General features: G+C 42.7%; 2 pseudogenes; one reads left to right on the top strand and one right to left on the bottom strand.

Annotated features, from left to right (window-relative positions):
• Nucleotides 1–4,635: 4,635 nt before the first annotated feature.
• LOC114637204 lies at nt 4,636–6,034 on the bottom strand (annotated as a pseudogene).
• A 3,134-nt stretch (nt 6,035–9,168) lies between these two features.
• On the top strand, nt 9,169–13,142 carry LOC114637197 (annotated as a pseudogene).
• Nucleotides 13,143–17,959: the final 4,817 nt, after the last annotated feature.

Below are 17,959 nucleotides of genomic sequence, written 5' to 3'. Positions count from 1 at the left end.
ATCCAACTACATTTATATCTTTAAATGAATTATAAATAAATATTTTGGAAACATTTTAGTCTTAAAGTCTATTAAGGAAATATCAATAAGCAGCATAATAATGAATTCTCTAGGATCCTCAATAATTTTTTTAAGAGTGAAAAGGACATCCTGAAACCAAACTTACAAGGACTGACACTCTTTCCCATAGCAAAACAAAGTATCATTCATAGGCAGCCCAACACCACAACTGCTACATATATAGGTCCACAGTCTTGCTACAGAAATCTAAAGAAGTATCATTGTCCCAAAGAACATTGGTTTTCTGTCCTTGTCCAGGAGCACAGGTTTTCTATCCCATGTCTAACACTGTCCTCTGTGGTGTCCTTTACATAACTGTGAAGTGAAGTTTTCAGTGAAGAGTTCTCTCATTTCCCTGGATAGACAGAGCCCTAAGCACTTAATTCTGGGGACTCACTTAGAATGGCATGTTTCTTCTAATGTCCTTCCCTGAGACTATACTGTTGTGTACATGAAGGCTATTTTCTAATATGGATTTTTGTATCCCGAAACAATCAGGATTTATTGGGTCCAAGAGTTTCCCTGTGGTCTCAACTGGGAATTTTAAACTAAAAACTTGTGTTGTCTGGAATAAGAGACAATGTGACTTTTTCATTTCCTATTTTAATGCTTTTCTTTTGTCTAATTGAGTAGCCGAGGTCTCAAATAAGAGAACAGATAGTGGACAGTCTTGTCTCTCTCTCTCCTGATCTTAGAGGACACACGGGTTGTCCTTCTCTTCATTTCACACAATAGTGCAGCCCTCTCTCTCTCCATCCCTCTCCCCACCTCTCTCCACTTCACAGAATGGTCCAGCCCCCCCCCTTCTCCACAGAATGGTCATGCCCTCTCTCTCTTTTTCCCTCCCTCCCCCCTCTCTTGGTTATGGGAGGAGGAGAAATATCCTGTGTTTCTTTACCCATTATCAGAGATTGGCTCAGCCTTCTCTCAGGACAGCTCAGAAAGGGTCTTAGGAGGGAAAATAAAAAATCAACAAGTCAGTTAACCTTCCATCTGCAGTCCTTGTGAGCCATGGTCTTGCTCAGGGTTTATTCTCAGCTCACAAACAAGGTCTTTGGAGTTTGACTCCAAAGAAGCTGGGTCTGTACCTCACCTGGTCAGGGAAGAAGTCACTTTTCCTAGTTGATACCCGGAGTCTCTGACTTCAGTCTCTTTCACTCAGATCTAGAATTTCCCGAAGGGGGAGACAATTCAGAAGACTGTGGGTTCTTCTTTTCTTTCACATTTTCAACCCCTTAACACTAGATAAAAGAGAAGAGAGGAAAGGGGACAATGTCCTGCTGATTTGGAGAGGAGTTCTTTGGGACGAATTTGATATCAGGATACCTAATTTCTTCTTCTTTGTGTATCATTACTTAAGAGACTGTGACCAACAGCAGACAAACAACAACCTACCCTGCCTCTCAGGACCCTAGAATTTCTATAACCTCACAAAAGTGCCTAGAATTCCAAATGTAACACAATCCCAGAAACTATCTGCTGCTGACAAAAATCATGCCCCTGATAGAGCCCCAGGCAAATCATTGTCAGATGTTCTGGACCATCTGAAGCAGCCCCCTATTGCCACACCTGGGATTAAAACGAAAACATAATATTTCTGTGGTTTTATTTTTATTTTTTTCAACATAAGAATTCATTGTATAATAGTATAATTTTATTTTTCTCATTTACTATTTTTACATTTTATGCACAAATATTTATCTGAGTAAAAATAGAAAATAACTGTTTTATGTAAAATTACAAAAAAACAAAGAAATACATAATTGTTATTATGATAGTATAAGTGTCTTTATTTAAAGAGTAAAAATGTATGGAAAAATCCTCCTCCCTTCTACAAAAGACTGAGTATTTTTTCTTGGGAATAAGTGAAATATTGAAATATCAACATTTTTTTATAGCCTTTAGATCTGAAGACATTAAGTCAGTCACAGGTTTGTTTTTACAATTATAAATTTTAAAATATTTTTGTGCTATTTCAAGGATACACTAGTTCTTTATAAAAGGCAGAAGCATAAATGGCAAATGCAGAAAATGACAGAACTTGCCAAAAATATTTGGAGGTACACTCTTTAAAAGAAATAACCATACTCGAGCATCACTGTTTATCTGGGGAGAAAAGGTGAATAATTTTTCCTACTTTATTTACATGGATCAACACCAAAATAAATGCAATCGGTTAAGTCATCATGTGGAGCTCAGCCACACCCAGGACTTCTAAGAGCTGGACTTTCCAATGCCAGCACAAATGTTCAGACTTCAGTCTAGCACGCGTATAAAAGGAGCTCAATGTAAACATCACATGGGAAAACTGTTTTCTAACAAAATGTACATTTCATTATTCTTGAACTTACAAGGTACAAAAGATGGTCAGTTTTCTGTTCTTTTTAACTCTATCTAGGTTTTATGAAAAATGCACAACAAAACTGAGAAAGGAATACCACTAATTAATATTCTTTTATAACATGAGTTGTTTTAATAGAAGATAGCAAACTGTGGTCTCAATAAGAACAACAAATATTTTAAATCTAAGTGAAGACAGAGTACTAAAGCTTGAGTCAAGGAGAAACCCTTCTCATTTCCTGTGTAAAGGTGCATGGAAGAGGTGAAGACAACAAACACCATATGTCTGAGAACTGTGCTCAAATCACAACTAACACAACAGCTTCCGAGGAAAGGAAATCTATAGAATGCAGGTTTTGTCTTTTTTTTTTTTTTAAGCATTTGGAAATGTTTAATTTGATTTTTAGAGACCTAGAGCAAATATAAATAATCCTTTCCTTAAAAACATATTTCTCCAAATGATACACAAAGTCTGTCCTCTTGGCTAAAACTTTAACATAATGTCTCCAAGACACTTTAATTCTAAGATTCTCAAGCTCTGGAGGTACTGCGGAAATATCCTGTTCTGAAGCAGTGACTTATGGCTCCCAGGACTATTTGTCATCTCAAGTTAGGGCCTAGAGATTGTTCTACTCTACACTCTTCAAATCATGGTGATCAAATTGTACTACTAATTTGCCAGCCTACTGTTGCTTATAAAAACAAAAAATAAAAGATACAATTTAACTCTTTTTAACTATTTACTGTATAATCTTAAAAGACTTCATACAAAGAAACTAGCAACACTTGGTGAAGTCTGATAGCCTCGCACTGGAAGTTGTGCTGTAGGAGGTGAACGGTCCTTCTTTCTTGTCCCTAATACTCCAAGCCAGTGCTTAGTCCTGGTTGCACTGTCAGGCTGCAAGTGCATATGCTTTCTCTTCTCCTCTTTTAAAGCCAATTTAAAGCAAAACAAGAGGTGTATATAAAGTAGCCTTTATACTGTTCCAAGGAATTCCTTTCTGTTATGAGAACTATATGCTAATATCTCATATCATGATTTATGGATAATACTTTAAAATAAACAGAGAATTTTTTAGCCATTTCTTCTTAGTGTTAGCAAGCAGTAAGGCATTTCATATAAGATTTATTTAAAATTTTTAGAAATATTGATCTCCTCTTGAGTATCTTTCTGTCTTCATATATGTAGAAAGTGGTTAGCTAGCCATATGTGTAGTATTTTTAGAGTCATATATGCAATTAAATAAAGTTGCATATATACAACTTTATTTAAAGATTGCCTGCAGAGCCCAGTCAAATGCCCTTTCATAACTACTCACAAGGAACTTACTCCAAATGTTAAACACTTCGTCTGATCTAAAGTCTTCATTTTTATCAGAAACACAGAAGGGAATATATAAATGGTGTTGCATAATAATCTAGTATTACAGATTAATTTTAAAAAACAGGAAGTCAAAACTAAACCATTTTTTTCTTTCTAACTGAGGTATACTTTTTAAAATCTGAGAGAAAGAATGATATCATTTTGGAATTTTTGCAATAGCTGGTTTATTAGAATTAAATGCCTCTCTCAAAATAATTTAAGTCCTTGGCTTGACATAATGAATAATCTATACAGAAAACCATTAATAATGGTTTTAGTTAAGCCAGCTTTAAACCTGGGTCTCATTCAACACTTTCTTCTGCCAGTTAACTTATTTTTTACTTGCAAATATTTAAATTAATAACCTGATAGTTTAGTAATTATCAGTATAATTTTATTTGATATGACTGTTTAGCTCTGCTTGATTAGATGAAACAGGCACACATGCTTTAGCTGAAATTTCCTTTTTCAGGCTCTCTGTAAAGCAGCGGAGAAGAAACAGCTACATCCCAGCAGTGGATACACCAGGCTGTTTCCTGGAAATGCTTCCTTACTTTCATCTTCAGACGCTTCTGGCTATTTTTTGGTAGGGCTAGATGTTAATACTGACCAGTTTAGCTTTCCTGACTGTTTGCAAACTACCCCCGATGAACCTGCTCTCCCATCACAGGCACTGTGGTGATCCTTTAACATATTCTAAAATATATGCTCAAAAAGATCCAAATTCACAAGAGTAAGAAATATTTATAAAAAAAATCATGCATCAGATTGTACATTCTAGAAATAAGATTCAAACTCAGTAATAAAAGTTAGAGCAAAGCTTGCTCTAAATATTTAAGAAAAACCTTAAGACTCCCTGGAGGTCCTAGCTCTCAATTGTCTTTTTCTGTTTGGAGAGAGGCAGCCGCCAGTGCTACGGCTGACCAGCTGGACGATTCTGTGGAGTTGCGTCTTTGCGAGTTTCTTCTGTCTGCATTCTGTGACCAAGCGGTTCAGTTCTGCTGCACTGTATCATTTAAGAGTCTTCAAGTCAGAAACAAATTTGTATACAAATCTCTTGCCTTGAACTTTATAAATCATGTCTCCATCATAATAATACCGTAATGCACAGCTAAGTTTCTCATAGTTCATGGTAGGCTTGTTTTTACGTTGTCCCCATTTTTGTCCAACCAATTCAAGCTGATTTAGCTTAAATTCACCTTCATCACCAACCCAAGAAATACAGTCTCGAGCATCCTTGTCAGTAAGAAGTTCTAGCAAAACTGCCATAGTTGGATCTGACCATTGTTTCCTGTTCTGTTCCCCAGTGAGCTTCTATCTTCTCCTGAAATCCTTGGGGATCTTTGTACTTTAGCCACCTTTGCCCTACTGTTTATAACTTTAATCGCAGTTGGTGTAGCAGAAGGCACTGATGCTGGAATAATCTGTACAGGATGGTCAATTGTGACTATCTCATTCATCTGTTGCTCTTGGCTTGCCAAAACGTATTTTCGAAGAAGCTCCAGATGACTCCAGAGAATTTCTCCCGAGGGACCCGCTGAAAAAAATCTTCTTGGTTGAGACTACATAATTCTCTTCCCGAAGTGTTGAGTGTGGTGAGGTCTATATCAGTCATGCTGAACTCCTTCATTACCCAAACCACCCAATGCAGGACTTGGTCTGTGAACCACTGTATAGGATCATAGGGGATCCCAAGACGCTCCTGTCTTTTCTGTAGCCTTCCAGTGCAGCGGCCCATCTCGTCACTTGCTCCGAGGTCTCATCTGAAATGGTTGTAATATGTTTGGTGCCATCAAGAGTTATCACTTGAGCTTCTTCAACGAGATGCGCTTCTGCTTCTGCATGGTGGGCGTCTGGATCAATAACCACTTCAACTGTTTCCGCAATCTTAACAATTTCAAGAATGTTTAACTTTGGCTCAATTCCTTGGTAAGAAATTACCTGTACACTAAGCTGTACAGTCCCATCTGTTTTCACTCCTTGATCAAACAAGCTTCGGTCTGGATCCAGCTGAATATCTTGCAGACAAATTTCATGGGCATCCAAAGAACACTGTAGTCTTGGTTCTAGTAGTTTCTTTAAATTGCCTATTGGTTCATTGATGTCTATGGCCTGGCTTACACATTCAGCTGGGGTATAGGTTTGTTCCACAATGCTTTCTTCTGTGCATTCTGGTTTCTCAGTTCCATCGATCTCAATTTCTATCAGTTCTTCTGCTTCTCTCTTAGTCATGGTTGAAGTATTTCAAAAGGTCAGCCCAGCTCCGGAATCCCCCCCCCCCCACACACACACCGTGGCCCTTGCCCGCTCTCCAGAGCTGGCTGGGAGCGGCGGCAGCACAGGCTCCAGGTATAGCGCCTCCACGGGTAAGCTGCGCTGCTCCCGCGAGTATCAGTGTGAAGCCCGGGCCCTTCCCACGGAATCGGATCTAAGGAACCGTGGTTTTATTTTTATTATTATTATTTTTTATTTTGGTTTTTCGAGACAGGGTTTCTCTTGTAGCCTTGGCTGTCCTGGAACTCACTCTGTAGACCAGCCTGGCCTCGAACTCAGAAATCCGCCTGCCTCTTCCTCCCAAGTGCTGGGATTAAAGGCATGCGCCACCACGGCCAGGCCGTGGTTTTATTTTTAAAGAAACCAAAATGCCAACATTGTGACTACAGTCTTCTCTTCAGATTCTCCAAAGATGTATGTGACCCATCACTCCAGACTTGAAAGGTGATGTCACACTAAAGTGTTGGGCACTGTGATCCTACCCTGCTGACATCACTCTGGCCTGGAAAAGGAAGGAGGAGGAATGGAACCAGGAGATAGAGCTGGTGGAGACCAGGTCTGCAAGGAATGGGATCTTCCAGAACTGAGCAGCTGTGGAGGTACCTTCTGGAGAGGATCAGAGATACACACGCCATGTGCTGCCTGAGCCCCTCACCCTGAGATGGGGTAAGGGAAAGCTGGAGCCTTCTGCAGACCTGTGTACAGGGATGATGGCTGTGGTCATAGTCTTCCCATTCCCTTCCTTTCCCTTCCTCTTCCCCTTCCCCTTGCTTCCCTTCTCTTCCTTGAGCTTCCTCAGTCCACCATCCCCATGATGACCATTGTTGGTGCTGTCCTTGGAGCTGTGGTAATTTGGGGTATGATCATCAGAGGTGTTCTGATGTGGCTATGGAAGGGGCAGGATCTGAGGTTGCATTTGGGGATGGGGTGTTTGTTTTTATCCTTTCATTAACTTCAAGAAGGAATACATAGTGAATGGGAAGCCACATACACCATGTGCACACACACTGCACCTATCTCTGGATCTGTGTGCTGACACTCACCTTACTCTAAAGCACAGGGGAAATGAAGGTCAGATTCATAACACTGATGACAGATGTCAGAGGTCAGGGGAGAAGGTCCTTGCAGAGAATGAACCTTGAGGCTGGCATGGGTTCATTCCCTGAATGTCTCCTGACCCTTCACTGGTCTACTGACAATTCTAGAAACTTCCTGTGTTCCAGAGCTTCTCTGGTCTATTGCAACTTTTCTTCACACAGGTGGAATCCGTGGTACTACACTTAAACTCCAAGTAAATGTATGAGGAAAGTCTGTCCCTGAGGCACATGGGGGTGTGGCTGAAGCTAGAGGGAGCTCAGCCAGCCCAGAATTCCCCCTGCAGCCAAATCTTCTTGAGGGTTTGAATGTGTGCTGTTGTTAATATTTTTACCCCAACTGAAGTTACTTGCTTCTTAGGATATTTGTTAATTTCTCCCAAATAGTTGTTACAAACTCCTCCACCACACCTTTCCTCTGTCATCTTGGACTCAAACCCTCTGAGGCTAGAGAACAGATTAAACACATATTTATAAGTTGCTGGGGTGACAGTGTCTTATCATAGTCATAGAAAAATAACTAAAGCCAGGTGTGATGACACAGGTATTTAATCCCAGCATTCAGGATGCAAAGACAGGTGGAACTCTGTGAGTTCGAGGCCAGCCTTGTCTACATGGTGAGTCCCAAGACAGCCAGAGCTGTGGAGACAGAACTTGTCTCAAAACAGAATAAAATAAGAGGAAAAGTAACAGAGACAGATGCTTTCTGTGGAGCTGCCCAAGGCTAGCTATGATCATAAGTTAGTCAGGATGAAACCTAAGAGCATCAAGTTCCCAGAGAAACTGGGAAGAGATCAGATCAAACTCCACAGAATCAAAAGCTGTATAGATTTAATCTTTCCTCAAACTACGGATCAGGGATGAAACCTCACATCACCAGTGTGTACTCTCTGGCATGAGAATCATCTTTCTTCCAGTGTCCACACTGCACAGGCCTGAAGAACTCTGAGGCCAACTTGGTTATCAGATCCACTGTCCCACACACCTGTGACACTCATGTCCCTCACCTCATCAGCTCATAAGAGTGCAGGTCAGAGAGGTAGTGAGAGGGTCACAAATTACATAACTTCTACCCCACTATCATCATTATTCTGTGTTATAGTTAATTACAGTTTCTCTCCTACTGTGACCGAGTCACGTGTCACTAAAACCATAGAAGTACCATAGTACCATAGAAGTATAGACACGGGGCTAGTACAGTATATACAGGGATCAATGTCTGCTGTCTGTGGTCTCCACAGAGGTTTGTTCCCAATGGACAAAAGGGTCTACTGTGCTGAGACAATGACCCAGGTCCACAAAGACAAACCCAGGACTAGAAATGGAGATCTTTGTAAAACACAGCCACCTGAAACTACACACACTTCATCCCTCAGGAAACAGGAGTCTAAGCCCAAGGCTAAGGAGACAGGATTCTGAGGAAAGAGGCAAAACCTCCCCTTTACAGATGAGAGTCACTCAGGCCTGGCAGTGTGAGCCACTCTCTCCAGGTGAACAGAGCCTGGTCTCTGTGGGGTCCCTATGGGGCTTGCAAGCCAGAGCTTCTGCTTTAAGGAGAAGCATCTCTCCACTGCATTCCCAACTGCTTGTGTTGCAATTGTATTCTCATAAGTGGCTTTTTTTCTAGAAGAATCCAGGGTCTGACTTCTGAAGAGAACAAGGAAGAAGAAGGGTGACAGAGAGGACACAGATTCTGGCCTGAGGGTCTCTCCTGGTGTCCACACAGCTTTTGGTCAGAACTCAGAGACACCATGACAAACAGCGCTCTGTCCACAGCACAGGATTTGAGCAAATTCTTAGTCTTTAGACTTCAGGTCCGGGATGGGGAAGCCCAGGGCTGGGGATTCCCCATCTCCCCAGTTTCAAGTCTGCTCCTACTGTGTCAGGTCCTTCTGCCCGGACACTGATGACACACTAGTTCTCACCCCCAATGGGTGATGCAACCCTGGGGAACCAACCAGCGTTGCCGAGGGCACTGGTTAAAGTTCACACAGCCCAAGGGATTCAGACGCCCCGCCCCGATCCCAGATAGAGGCCATGGCTCCCCTCATGCTCCAGCTTTTGGCGGCCACATTGGCCCCGACCCAGATTCGCTCGAATGAGTGCAGGTTTGGGAGGGAAATGGCGGCGACTGCAGGGAGGGGCGGGGATGGGTGGCACTGGGAAAGCCACGTCCCCGCGGTCGCCCACTGGATCCTCCACCCCTTCTCAACCAGCGTCCCGAGCCCCGTGGCCTGCTCCCCTCCAGGCCCGCGCACCTGACTGGGGTCCCAGGAGGTGGTCGGGGTCTCACAATGCGCCACCCCCAGGCTCACACTCGCTGCGGTATTTCTACACCGCCCTGTCCCCCGGCCCGGCCGCGGGGAGCCCTGTTTCATTATCGACGGCTACGTGGACGACACATAGTTCGTGCACTTCGACAGCGATGCGGAGAATCCGAGGATGGAGTCTTGTGCACCGTGGATTGAGCAGGAGGGGCCGGAGTATTGGGAACGGGAGACACAAAACTCCAAGAACACGGAGCAGACTTTCAGAGTGAACCTGAGGAACATTCTTGGCTACTACAACCAGAGCGAGGGCGGTGAGTGACTCCGGGTAGGAGGTCAGGAACCCTCCACCTCTCCCAGGGGCCACAGACGTCCCGTGTCTCAAGTCAGAGGTTTAGGAACAGAATGGACCAGGAACCAGGTTCCTTCTCAGTTTGGAGAAGTCCGTGGGTGGGCGGGGCCGGTGCCGGGGCGGGTGGGCGGAGCTGATTGCGGTGTCCAGCAGGATCGCACACGCTTCAGCCAACGTATGGCTGTGACGTGGGGTCGGACAGGAACCTCATCCGCGGATACCTGCAGGACGCTTACGACGGGCGAGATTATATCACCCTGAACGAAGACCTGAAAACGTGGACGGTGGCGGACATGGAGGCACAGGTCATCCAACGCAAGTGGGAGCAGGCTGGTGTTGCAGAGAGATACAAGGCCTACCTGGAGGGCGAGTGCGTGGAGTGGCTCCGCAGATACCTGGAGCTCGGGAAGGAGACGCTGCTGCGCACAGGTGCAGGGGCCGCGGGCAGCGCCTCCCTCTGCCCTCGGGCTGGGACTCAGTCCTGAGGAAGAAGAAACCCTCAGCTGGGGTGATGCCCCTGTCTCAGAGAGGAGAGAGTGTCCCTGGGTCTCCTGATCCTCATCACAGTGACTGCACTGACTCTCCCAGGGTCAGCCTTCTCCCTGGACAGTTCCCAGTCTGTTTCATGAGGGAAGGAGACAATTTCTTGATTTAATAACAGCAGGGGCTCTGCTGTCAGCCATGGCCTCTCTCAGGCCTGGTTCTCTGCCCACACACATTGACTGTGGACACTGACTATTGTGTGGCTGAGTGTGTCATCCCTTACACCTCAGGACCTCAGGAAGTCTCCTTTACCTGTTAGGAGACATAGACTGTCCTACACTAGGCTGGTTTTCCCAGCTTCTAGAACTTTCCAAAGAATACATACAGATCACTTCCTGTCTGTGGGTTTTACATGCCTTCAACAACCCAATTCTATCTATCCCTATAGTGGTGAATGGTCACATAAGTCCTTATGGGGTACACTAGAGGAATATAAACTGTGAATTTTCTTTTTCTTTTTTCTCTCTTTTCTTATTTCTTACTTTTTTATTTCGTTCCTTTTTTATTTTTTTGAAGGCATTATTTTGCTTCTAGTCCAAGTGATCCTGTTTCTCTATGCCCTTGTATTATCATTTGTATCAGTCTCCACAGGTCTCAGGGGAGAGTGCTAACCTGGATAATTAGACAAGTTAAATCAGGTTCTCATTAAAGGATTTTTGTGAACTTAGGCTGTTTCCCATCAGAACTAAACATCCAGAAGCCTCCTTCTCTTCCTTTCCCCCCATAACTTACAGTGCTCCCCCTAGTGAATGAGAAATTGGACTTTCTGAGAGACAAGGTCTTCTGCAATCCAGGGCTGGAGTGAGAAGGAGGATTGACACACCCTGTCAGCCCACTGTGTTCCAGTGAGTGCTGCACTGGAGTCCACAGCACACTCCAGGGATCATGTATAACGTGCCTGTACCTTGTTTTCCCAGAAGCAGAAACTGGAAGTCATTTTCTCGGGCTCAGTGTCACAGGTTCACCACATTTCTGCTACACACTTTGTGATGGCTGCTCACTTGGACTGACAGTTAGGCTTGTCAGCAAGATGACCACAGTGGTTGACTCTCAGTGGTGGCTCCCTTCCAGGAGCATATGATTCTAATTTCTAATTTTGTTATGAACTCAAACACATATATAAACTATGTATTTTCCATTCCATCCTCCATTCTATGATTACCTATCTCATGCTGTAGAGCATCACATAAGGAAGACCAGGTTGACCCACTGGCTCATGTGGATTCCCTCTTAGCTTCTGAGTCCCCCAGGGTCATGTGCAGTTCTGTGCTGTGGGGACCACTGCCACCTACTGGTCACTAGTGCGATGACAATTGAAATGTCAGACACATAGTTCAGTGTCATTGATTTAACTGTGTCTTGTGTAGATTTCAGTTTGGCTTGTTAATTGTAGGATTTCATAAATGTTCCACACAGATCCCCCAAAGGCACATGTGACCAATAACCCCAGATCTGAAGGTGATGTCATCCTGAGGTGCTGGGCCCTGGACTTCTACCTTGCTGACATCACCCTGACCTGGCAGTTGAATGGGGAGGAGCTGACCCAGGACATGGAGCTTGTGGAGACCAGGCCTTCAGGGGATGGAACCTTCCAGAAGTGGGCATCTGTGGTGGTGCCTCTTGGGAAGGAGCAGAATTACACATGCCATGTGCAACATGAGGGGCTTTCTCAGCCCCTCATCCTGAGATGGGGTAAGGAGGGTGTGGGTGCAGAACTGGTGTCAGGGAAAGCTGGAGCCTTCTGCAGATCCTGAGCTGGTCAGGGCTGAGAGCTGGGGTCATGACCTTCACCTTCATTTCCTGTATCTGTCCTTCCCAGAACCTCCTCCATCCACTGACTCTAACATGGCGATCATTGCTGTCCTTGTTTTCCTTGGATCTATGGCCATCATTGGAGCTGTGGTGGCTTTTGTGATGAAGAGGAAACAGAGGTAGGAAAGGGCAGGGTCTGAGTTTTCTCTCAGCTTCCTTTAGAAGTGTGCTCTGCTCATTAATGGGAAACCTACCCATACCCAGCATTGCTGCTGTCTCCAACTGGGTCTGCTGTCAGTTCTGAAAACTTCCTAGTGTCAAGATCTTCCTTAAACTCTCACAGCTTTTCTTCTCACAGGTAGACAATGAGGTGTCTACACTCCAGCTCCACAGGTTAGTGTGGGGGACAGGATTGTTCTGGGGCCATTGGAGTGAATCTGGAGATGATGGGAGCTCTGGGAATCCATAATAGCTCCTCCATTGTAACTGTCCAGGGGATCTGTGTCAGCACTTTCTATGAATATATATATATATATATATATATATATATATATATATATATATATATCCCTAGGCAGGGACAGCTCCCAGAGCTCTAATATATCTCTCCCAGATTGTAAAGGTGACACTGTCATCTGATTGGGGAGGGGCAATGTGGATATGATTGGATTTTAGGGACTCTCAGAATCCCCTGTGAGTCATGGGTTGTTGGGATATTGACTTCACACTGTAGGTTCATGACTCTCATTCTGTAGCATGAAGACAGCAGCCTGGAGTGGACTGAGTGACAGACAGTGTGCTCAGGTCTCTCCTGTGACATTGAGAGCCCTCAGTTCTCTTTAGATAACAGTGTCTGATGTTCCCTGTGTTCCTATAGGGTCAATGTGAAGAACTTTGGAGCCCAGTCCACCCCTGCACAACAAGTCCCTGTCCCTACACTGCCTGTGTTCCCTTCCACAGCCAACCTTTCTTGTCCAGCCTGGTGGGGGAGAGGGGAACATCTGCTTTCTGTCAGCAACATGTTGTCCTGAGTTGTGTCTCCTAATTTCCACACTGAGAATAAGAATCTGAATGTGAACTTGATTATTAACACCTTGACCTTGGGGTAGATTGCTTGTTAAATTAATGGATTGAGAATATTTAGACTTTTTTTGAAGAAATAAATGGCAGACGGAGAACCTTTCAGAATCTATGTCACTAAGCTGTGTGTATCTGGTGGGCCAGGATGAGGTTGTGGGACCTGAGTTTGAACAGGGCTGTGCCCAGGTGGGCTCGGGGTGTTATTATCTCTGAAGGGGTCACTCCTGGGCTATGTCACCTTCAGTCTCTGCTCTCTCTCCATCACTATGAAGCACATTCTGAGAGTCTGTGGTCACAAGGACACAGGGAAGGTCTGAGCCTTGTCCTGTCCCCAGGATCATGAGCTCCCAGGGCTAAATATCAGAGATGCAACTCGTGATCCTTTTCAAACTGCTGGGTGCACAAACAAGTCACACTACATTTCATCTCACCCGCTTGATTTAGCTATCAAGGAAACTGCCCTGGGCGTTCCCTCTAACCAAGCTACTGTTGTGATTTCTGCTTCTCCTTTCCACTGTGTTTTCCAGGGATCTCAGGTGTCTGGTGTGATCTGTCTGTTCATCTCTCAGGAGCACAGCCACAGCTGAGATAAGACCTAACAGAGATGCTTCTCTCTCCTGTAACCTGGGTACAAATTCCTGACCCTGGAATATTTTACTGAAGCACCTTGTGTTCTGGAGTTAACTCTCTCAAGTTTCTTAATCTCCACCTCCATCTCTGTGGACCTCGTGCTTGCAGCCCTGATTTGGGAATGATGAATGCAATATTTAACCTAGTCTGTCTTAAAGTCTTCTTCATAAACCTGTTGTTGCTCTGCATTGTGGATGGCTCTGTATTGCAGAAGACCAAAGTCCTGCTCATAGGCCTGTAACCATTTAAATTCACTAATATTTATAGCACTAAAGACACAGAAGGCATAAACCGAGGCTACAACTTGCTACCTCAGTGAGGAAACTTTATTTTCTAAAGTATATGTGTGTTGCCTATTTACAATCTGATTCTACAACTAAACTGCCAGCTCTTTAGAAATTTCACTATGTGTCATTCTACCAAGCTAGTCTACCTTTCTCTTGAGCTCTTCCAAACTCCAGAGGGATCCCAAACTCTGTTTCCTAGATTTGTTTTACCTGTGTCCTACCATCTGCTTCTCTGTTGTTTTTGCAAGCCCTGAGAGAAAAATCTCTATTTCACAAAAGCTCTTCAAACTTGAAAGAGAGAGAGAGAGAGAGAGAGAGAGAGAGAGAGAGAGAGAGAGAGAATTTCTGTCAAAGGTCCAATGGCTTATAAAATAAGTCTGTAGCTCCTTTCCCACCCTTGACAGGCTGAGCCTTGTCACTATCATGTTTAGGGGTGGGTGTCCATGGCAAGCCTGTAGAGGCCCAACACTTCCACCCTTTTCAGGAATGTAGACCAAGATCACCTGCTGACTTTGCCTCAGGTCATAGCACAAGACCACCAGACCTCTCCTATGCACCTTGCCTTAAAACAGGCAGGATCTTTCCATTCTTTAGCATTATTCTCTATGGAGAATTTAGAGGCACCCAAACCACATCTCTTCAGGACACATATAACTGCATCTGCCAAATACAATATCTATTTAGACTTTTATATTTTGCTAACAATTAGGTTTTCTATGTACAATAATATTCTGTAATGTAGACCTGTCAGTGGTTAGGAACTGAACATTTCTTGTCAGGGCTTTTCTGACTGGCAGGGGAAGGTAGTGGCTGGTCAGGCTCTCCTTTTTGCTCTTTCTGGGTCAGTGGCTGATGTTTTCAGAGGACCTCCTTAGTCAACTCTGAGCTTTATTAGTTTTGATGATATCCACACCTCTTGTGTACTGTGGAAATACAAACAAATCAGCATTCCCAACACCATACATTTTCTGACTTCCATTCTGATGTTAACACATCCTTACAGTAGATAGCATGACATAACTCCAGTTTTTTTTGTCTTGATACAGCTTTCCTTGTCTCTCAGCTGCTGTTGTTCCTTTCTTGTTAATGTTCTCACCCCTGGGGTCTTTATTTTTCCTTTTTGCTGTGTAAGTGTGTTCTTTAAGGTGTGATTAGATCTTCCTTATAACTGCTTGACCTTCAAATTTTTGTAGTACAGTAGTAATGTTCTTTATAATATACAAAGAATTTCTTCTTACTGGAGACATCTGCAGGAGCATTGTCAGTCCTAGTTTGTACAGGTATCCTTCTAGTAAATGTATAATTACAGAATTAGTGTTTCCAGAACTGAACACAGTTGAACATTGAAATCCTGAGTATGTATCAATGATATGGTTTATAAACTTTATTTTTCCAAAATTTTTGCAAACTGAAACACATCTATCTTTCAGATTTCATGTTTTATTTATTTTTAATGCCCTTAGACTTATTCTAGTGTGTAATGGTGTTTGTATATAAAAAAAGTCAGACTTTTTTTTTTAAAATAATATCAATGACTTGTTGCCAGGTGTTTTTCATAAACATCTCAGGCTTTAACACATTTTCTATAAATAATTGTTCAGTTTCATTTCCTTGTGCTAGTGTACCTGGCAATCCTGTGAGAGACCGAACATGAGCAATATATCATGGATAGTTTTTATTTCTGAAAACCTGTTGCAGTTACAAAATAACAAAGTAAACTCTCAATTGTTAAGAATTGCTATGTGCATAATAACTCTGCATATTGAGACTCAATAGCTATACTAAGAGGTTCAGGAAAATCTGATAATATCATAAGGATTGCACACAACTCTGATTTTGAACTGAAGCATATGTGATTTGAGTTACGCTGCTGTTTTTTTTTTCCTCCTGACTTATAAGCAGCCATTTCAAAGGTTTTTGCATGTGTATATATTGTAGATGCTTCAGCAGTTGGTGTTCCTTTTACAATACATGGGACAATCCAATCAGTTTTTTTTCATAAACTGTAGCTGCTTGCTTTTAGGATATTTGTTAATTCTTCCCAAATAGTTGTTACAACTCTTTGCCAGTCTTCATTGACTACCCATAGTGAAGTAATCTAAGCATTAGTATAGGTCTCTACAATTTCTGCTGGGTATAGGTCTCTACAATTTCTGCTGGGTCTATTACTGACAATTGACATATTCATGCTTTAATTATTAAATCGGAAATATTTTCTATGTAAACCTTTAATATTTTACTTTGATTGTGTGCTAAGATGATTCATTCTAAAATACTACTTCCATTGAAATAATGATCCCATTAGAAGAATGAATTAAAGGCAAAATAATCAAAATACAGATGAGTTTGGGAACTATGTTATTCACATAAAATCTTCCACTCTCTTTTCTATTAAGGTTAACTCTTTCTAGGCTTCCTTTGTTAGCTGTCTTGGCCTGTCTCTTCTGAGTCTTTTTGTAACATTTGAAATATATTACTTAACTCTTGAGCAGGTAATCCAATGGTGGGCCAGAGACAATTGATATCTCCCATTGATTTTTGAAACTCATTGAGATTTCACAACTGATTTCTTCCAATCTGTACCCTCTGGTGTTGAATATTTTGTTGACTTATTTTATAATGTATGTAGTGAATAGAATCCCATCTTTGTATTTTTTTTTGTAAGAAACAATCTGGAAACCCCAACAAGGCAAAATTCTTTTGATTTCACAAAACATTTTTTTCTACATTATCTACATAAGAATCAGCCCTCAGACTATCATCCGTGTAAGGGTAAATAATGGATTAAAGAAATTGCTTACAAATTATTTCTACGAGTTGTGTCATTAAATATTCACAGTGTTGGAGAGTTTAACATTCCCTGTGGAAGAACTTTCCACTGATATCGTTTTACAAGTTGAGCATTATTATATGTTTGTAGTATGAAGGCAATTTTTCCTCAGTTGAGATTTTTCTGCCTGCTTCTTAATTTCCTGGCTGACCTGAGGCAAACAGCTTGTATTTTCTGCTCTAGGGCCTCAGGCTAGGTCCCTGATTTTATTTCCTGGTGGCAAGAAATTGCCTTGGATATCTCTCTAGGACCTACCCTCACTGGACTAGAGGCAACTCTTGTCACATTGCCTGCACACCCCTTGAAGCCTAGGCCTTCTTGCTGGTTTACATTCAGAAAATCAATTGCCCCTAGAGATGGATTGTTCAAAATGTTGTTTCAGGTAACCATATTTCTCACAGTTAAAGCTCGGGACATTTTGAGATCTGATAAATTTACTAGCTTGTTCACTCTCTTTTTACTATTTCTTCCTCGTTAAAGCACCACGGATTTTGAGACCTAAACCTTTAGATATTGCTTTCTCAATTATTGTGGCATTATACAAGCTAGAAGCAATATTGGTCTTCTCTGTGATCCACTGCTCCATAGGTGCTGCCGGAGACTTTAACGGCCTGACAACATTCTGCATTCCATATTTGCATTTTCAAACGCCAAAATCTCAATTAGCAGTTGTTTTGCATCAGAGTCTGACATGGCTTTGTTCACAACTGGAACTAATCTTTGCAAAAAAGAAAAAAAAATCAGTGGTTTCCCCTGAGACTTGCACAATTTTTCTAAGAGATGTGGGCTTCTTTTCAGGTTCCCCAACTTTGTTCCTAGCTCTTAAAGCTGCTAAACAACGTTGTTCTAAGATTGTTTCTTCAAACTGAACCTGTTCTTGTGTAGCAGCACATAGCACTCATCAACTGGACCTGTGCTACGTTAATTCCCCTCGATCCTATGTGCTGTTCCAAGTTCCTGGCTTTGCTCCACCATGGCAACCATTGCAATTGAGGACCAGCCTCTGGTACAGCAGTTACCAATCCTCCTCAGTCTTGGGAAATGATTCTATTTTGAGAGTCCAATTATTTAGAGCTTGTGTTTCACA

The sequence above is a fragment of the Grammomys surdaster genome, unplaced genomic scaffold (genome assembly GCF_004785775.1).
Source record: "Grammomys surdaster isolate TR1022 unplaced genomic scaffold, NIH_TR_1.0 125231, whole genome shotgun sequence".
NCBI classification, from domain to species: Eukaryota; Metazoa; Chordata; class Mammalia; order Rodentia; family Muridae; genus Grammomys; species Grammomys surdaster.
The sequence above is the reverse complement of the archived record's forward strand: the minus strand, read 5'-3'. Positions and strand labels throughout refer to the sequence as shown.